Raw genomic sequence first — 6,239 nt, forward strand, 5'->3', positions numbered from 1 at the left:
AAAAATCCAGCTGCTTTGAGCTAAATATGATCATAGTTAAGATCTCATAGAGAAAATACTATGACTGACAAATCTATGGAAACTCATTTCTGCCTAAAATGAAATCCATGAGAGGAGAAACTGAAAAAAAGTGATTTTAAAAAAATATATATATTATTAAATATTTTAAACTGTTAATCAGAAGTATTTTAATTGAAATATCCTTTAATAATATGCTCTATATAAGCTCATCATGTGCCTTACTAATTATGATTTGATTATGATTTTTACACAGCAGCAATAAAATGAACAGGATGATAAAAGTGTTGCTAAGCTATTATTGTATAGAATAGATGTTTGTATCTTAAAATCAACTAACACCAACACACAGAATTCAACAAATTTTACATTACAAAAGGACTAAATTTTATGGTTTTTGCAACTTTCCGAAGAGTCACATGCTTCTATTCTGAGATCTCTCTGAACACATTATAATTTCTGTGTTCATTAGCTCTTCGTCAGGCCAAGCTGTGAGTGTCTGCTTCAGTTATTCTGGATACAGACACAGTTGAGCTGAGCTGTGAGAATACTGAAGATCTGAAGATGGTGAAGTGTTACTTCAACATAAATGGAAGAGAAAGTAACTCGAAAGTGAGCTCATCATGTCAGCTCTCACTCACTGGATCTCAGATCAGTGTTTGGTCTGGAGGTCAGAGTTCATCTGTGAGAATAAGCTGCTTCTACACTGTGATGAGGAAACAAGTTCAAATACCATCTGCTTATTCTGAACCAGTGACAGGTACAGTCCAGAGTGAGTTTTTTTATATGCATATGAAATAACTGATCTGTTTGCAGCAAAACAATCACTTTTGTCAAAAACAAATCACTACACATCTACGTGTATTTGTCCCTTGTGTAATAGTCTCAACAGTGACCTCTACTGATAAAACCTTGACAACAGCCACAAAAACAAGTAACCATACAGTACATCCCAATATACCTGTAGATGATTTTTTGCATATTAATTTGCTGTTTATTTTAAATGAGTAGTCTAAAACAATGCTATGGATGCTTTTAAAAAAGTTATGTTTATCACATTGTATGATTCGGTACAGCTCAGTTTTCTGATATTTTATTATTGTATTATGTTATCCTGTATTAATAACACTACTAAAGTTTTATTTCTAAACTAAATGCAGCTTGTGACATTATTGAAATCTCTGTGTAGCTTCAACTGACGAGAATTTGACAACTGCCACAGGAACTTGTGAGTAAATATCATTTTTAAAATTAACGCATACTTAAACGTGCAGTATGGAATTTTTGGCCACCAGGGGTCACTCAATCAAAATAATAACATGAGACGTACTTTGATGACGTCGGGAAAGAGCGTAGGCTCATGGGAGTTGTTGTTCATTGGAACACGCGCTCTGTCGCTCCCCACATTTCTCACTCATTTTAACTGAGGCCGGCGACACACTGGATGCGTGGCGTGGCGTGTCGTGTCAGTTTTTAATTTGGCTCCCATGTTAATAGGTTAGAGCTTGCAGACTGCCTGCGTGAGACGCGTGTCTCAGGCCCGGCTTGAGCCGCGCAGAAAAGGTGTGCATGCTAGAAATAGAACCGACGCCTATTTTTCACACGACACGCACGCGTGTTGGAAGCGTTTCCAGGCAAAATATAATAGGAAAATATGTTTATATGTAATTTTGTACACAAATACATATTAATTCATGACATTTTGATGTTTGAAAGTCTATAGGTTGACATAAATTCAGATACAAATGTAATTAAAAAAAAATAATAATAATTATTGATTTTCAAATATTGCACCTGTCAAACATAGTCTATTTTGCCGTCAATACTGTTGACGGTGTCCTTTATCAGTAGGCTTTATATTTATGTTCAACATGAAGTATAGATATTGTTGTCATGAAGACAAGAGCCTGGTCTGTCGGCGGTCTCCCCCTATGTCACCTACAGCAGCAGCAGCGCGCCACGCAGCCAGTGTGTCACCGGCCTTAGTATTTTGACAATCACGTATTTTCGAACGGAGAGATATATGAATTATCAGACCCCTATCAAATCAATATTCCATCTAGCTAGTAGTAATATATGTAAAAAAAAAACACGGTTGCCTTTCGTTAATAATTATAATTAGGCTACGTTTATACTATGATATCGAACAAGATAGTGAACTGCATTTGAAGCTACTTTATCCAGCTAGATATAGAACACATGTAGATTTACATTATACTCTACATGAGAGCTAGTCCATCTGCGTTTTACACAAGACATCATCGTTTCAAAAAATATACGGATAGATATAGTTAGCTGAATGGATGCATACCTGTTTATTAGAATGCAAGCATCTCTCTGTAGTTTCAGCTTGTCACGAAGCTCTCTCTATCTTGGAAATGCAACTCCAATATTTACCCGTGTCTCGTTTCTTCTTCGTCCCAAAACCTTCTCAGGTCATTTATTTCACCCGTACGTTTGCGCTTCACAGAACGTGCAGGCAAAGCATAATCATGATCCATAACTAAGTTATTGATTGAGGTATAAATACGAATATAAACAATATAAATATAAAATATAATAGTCTCGATCAAGGCTAGCTACTACTTTTTCTTCTTCGTCTCGTCTTTGTTTCTGTTCACCTTTGTATTTGGCGGTTCCGCAGGAAGTTATGCTGCGTTCCAGGCAGGTCTTTGAGCCCGTAAGTCACGATTTCAAACCACGACTCACGACTTTATAGCGTTCCAGGCAAGTCACGCCAAACTTCCTGAGCGCAAGCAATTGTAGCTAGATTATTAATTTTATTGCAATGTTATATTGTCCTAAAATCGTTTTTTTAACGTGCACCACTTGCGTAAACACTGCATCCATAGGCAATATTATCCGTAGAGGCTGCCATTGTTGTTTCGCAGGCTATGTGACGTCAGAGTTCGTAACTCGGAGTACATCTATCTAGTACGAGTTCACGGGTGGGAAGTCACGGATTTGACTGCTGTTCCAGTGCAGTTTCACGGGTAGAAGGTTGGAAAAACACGGGTTACGGGTTGCCTGGAACGCGGCATTAGATAAACTAGAGGGGTCAAAGTTTATATGACGCCATAGACGGGCGACAAAACGGAAATAAAGAAACGTGCCGTGTCTTCTAATTAAACTATAATTTTCTCCGGATTTGAAAGTTCGTGGAAACTGTCGGGATAATGTAAGTACACAACAAAAAAATATATATAACATAGATATAGTGATATCTGCTATTTTTAAAGCAGAAAAATTACATATTGCGCCTTTAACAAGCACACAGAGCTCATTTCACTTTAAACTGCTTCAAAGTAAAAACAAAAACAAAAAAAAACCTTTCTTACTGAGTTCACTTTATTGGTTTATTTCACATTTTTTTTTAAATTGTGATTGTTCCTGTTCATTGAAAGCATTAGCAGACAAATAGTGTCATATAAGTACAGCTAAACTGTATAATTGATCATTGTCTGGAAACTGGTTTACTCTATACTGTATCTGTATAGTTTCATGTCTGTCTATCACATCTCACTCTGACACACTGTTGATTATCAGCTGTTTTCACAGCAGCCTCTACTCTGCCCGAGTCCACCAGAAAGACAGAAACATGTAAGAATATTACTTTGCTTACGACACAATATTAAATCTGCGTTAGATTTTAAATTAAAAAATATTATTAGACATTTATAAGACAATAGATATTACTTAACAGTGATATAATCGAGATGTAACACAGTAATTCAGTTTGTACTCTAATCTGATTTAATCTGAGATCTTTTCTGTTGCAGCTGTTCCTCACACTGTTCACACTCACTCTGAAGGTTGTTCATTCACTCACTACACACAACTGCTATTCTGAATATTATATATACTGTATGTGTGTGTGTGTGTGTGTGTATAATTAATATGAATTATGAATTAATTATTCACATTATTTATACACACACAATATATATATATATATATATATATATATATATATATATATATATATATATTACAAAATGTCTTTCTTTCATGATTGTCATTTGGTATATTTAAAATCTATTTAACAATAATAAAAATTCTGCACATAATTTGTCTGATTTACTGCCATGTTCATTCCCAAGTTGCAATGTAAACATGGATTAAATATTTATTTATTCTTTTGACAGATTCCTGGCATTATTTCTGTCTGGACCCATAGGATTCATCTGTCTGAGCCGCTTCACCAGTAAGAAAAATGTACAGGATTAGTTGTACAGAAACTGAACTCCATGATAGAGAAACATATGATAATAAAGTCTGTGTCTCTGCAGGTTCTGATGATGTTCTCACAGAGCTGAACCTCCTGCCAGAAAGAAACAACATCTCTTTTAACTGACAAATCATGGATGACCTGTTCCATTTCTGTTTCTGTTTCATTCAGTTGCCGAACTACTATTGCTAAAGTATTAAATCTAATTAAGTCTATATGTATAAACTTTTTTGTTAAGCTATTTGAACACACAATTCTTTTAACATACACTAAAATTTTAACAATATTGTCTCAGTATCCTACTGTTTTTTTTCATGTGTTTGTTTGTTCTTGCTTTATGATCATTTACCATCTGAACTGCTTGAGTGTACATCTGTGTGTATGAAATCAATGACCCATTTAGAAAATACATAGGGTTGCCAACTGCTCCATAAAATACCCAATCATCCTGTATATAAGGCATCAAGGAAATGAACAAGCAATACGCAACACAGTTTGTCCAGTAATCGCAGACATACTCTATGGCTGCATCTGAAAACTTTGACTTGCTGCCCCGCTGTTGTATCAGGCAATGACTTTGCAGGCAGCGTTTTTGCCTGAAGGCACCTCACAAAACTGATTTTGGACAGGGGCAGTGTAATGGTTTAATGATCTACAGCCAAATATAGAGAGCTTTGGTGATAACTAAGTGGATATTTCATTACTGCAATATTAATTTATTGCTAGAAATGAAAGCTTTAGCCTAAGTTCTGCCAGGAAGACTCAATTACTTCGTCACTAATTACCTTCCTCATTATCCAATCACGTCTTTATACTTTGGTATAAAAGATCGTACTTACACATGTTTGAGTTCACAGATGCCGACGTGATAACAACCTCCACCCTCCCCACCACCACCAGGATGGTCCTGTCCTTACCTTCCAGGGGGGGTCGTCTGCGCCCCTGCCTTCGTCTTCAGGCAGGAAATGCAGGTCCGCTACCCTCGGATTACGAACCATGGACGGGGCCTTCCGCCAAAGAAATGTATAATTATGCTTGCTGAGTTGTCAATAAATGTATGCTTCGTACGTTTTATCTCCCGAGTCTTTCTGGTAGAAATAACATAAAAAGTGTAAAACGTTGACCAGAAAAATGCATTTACACACAAAATGACCACCGACCACGACCTCAGATGCCATTTTTATTTTCTGGCTGAACTGTCCGAGAATAGAATGCACAGAATTGTGGGTTATCAAAGGCAGCGAAGGATACATCTATGCTGCCTTCAAAAACCAGCCAGATGAAGGCATCTCAGGAGACAGGAACTGAAGTTAACATCTAACATTGAATTTGGACGTGCCTTGATGCCTTCCTACACAGCCACTTCCACGGTCCACGTTTTCATTTTGGCAAATCAGTTTTGGCGAATGCACACAATGTAATTATTGGTCATTAGCACAACATCCAACTAGGCAAGAAAAACATACTTTCACTTTTGTAAGTGTGGAGGAAATTTTATTTTCATCTTAATTATTATTATTATTATCTGTATTATTTGCTTCATTGTACTAAAGAGTGTTCTTTAGACTGTCTCTGAGTGTTTCAGTTTGCTTCAGTGTGCTTCAATTTTCTACGAGCTTAGAGATAACAGGAAATCTATTTATGTGTCTGTGTGCAAGACAAGCTTGAGACGTGAAAGGCTATTTTATACCTAGCTCTTAGAAAATAATAAGCATTAGATACTTAGAAACACATCTAGGGGACATAGTTAGATAACTTAAATGGACACATATATTAAAAATGCATTATGATTGGATGAGATGGAAACATCCAGGTTTGATTAGGATATAAATACTGAGTCAGAGTGTTATTCAGGCTTGCACTCTGAAGCCATGTCAGTAGGACTGTATGACTGTCACATTTCTTGCAAAAAAATAAATATTCAAAAGACTTTGGTCTCATACCTTTATTAAAATAGAAAATTACCACGACAGTAAGTTAACTTTGTTAAATA

General features: G+C 36.1%; 1 protein-coding gene across 1 annotated transcript in view; it reads left to right on the forward strand.

The window, feature by feature from the left end:
* Positions 1–6,239, forward strand: part of LOC132119633 (uncharacterized) — a 151,197-nt gene that overhangs the window by 75,946 nt on the left and 69,012 nt on the right. The window lies entirely within an intron of this gene.

The sequence above is a fragment of the Carassius carassius genome, chromosome 38, assembly GCF_963082965.1.
Source record: "Carassius carassius chromosome 38, fCarCar2.1, whole genome shotgun sequence".
In the NCBI taxonomy this organism is placed as follows: Eukaryota; Metazoa; Chordata; class Actinopteri; order Cypriniformes; family Cyprinidae; genus Carassius; species Carassius carassius.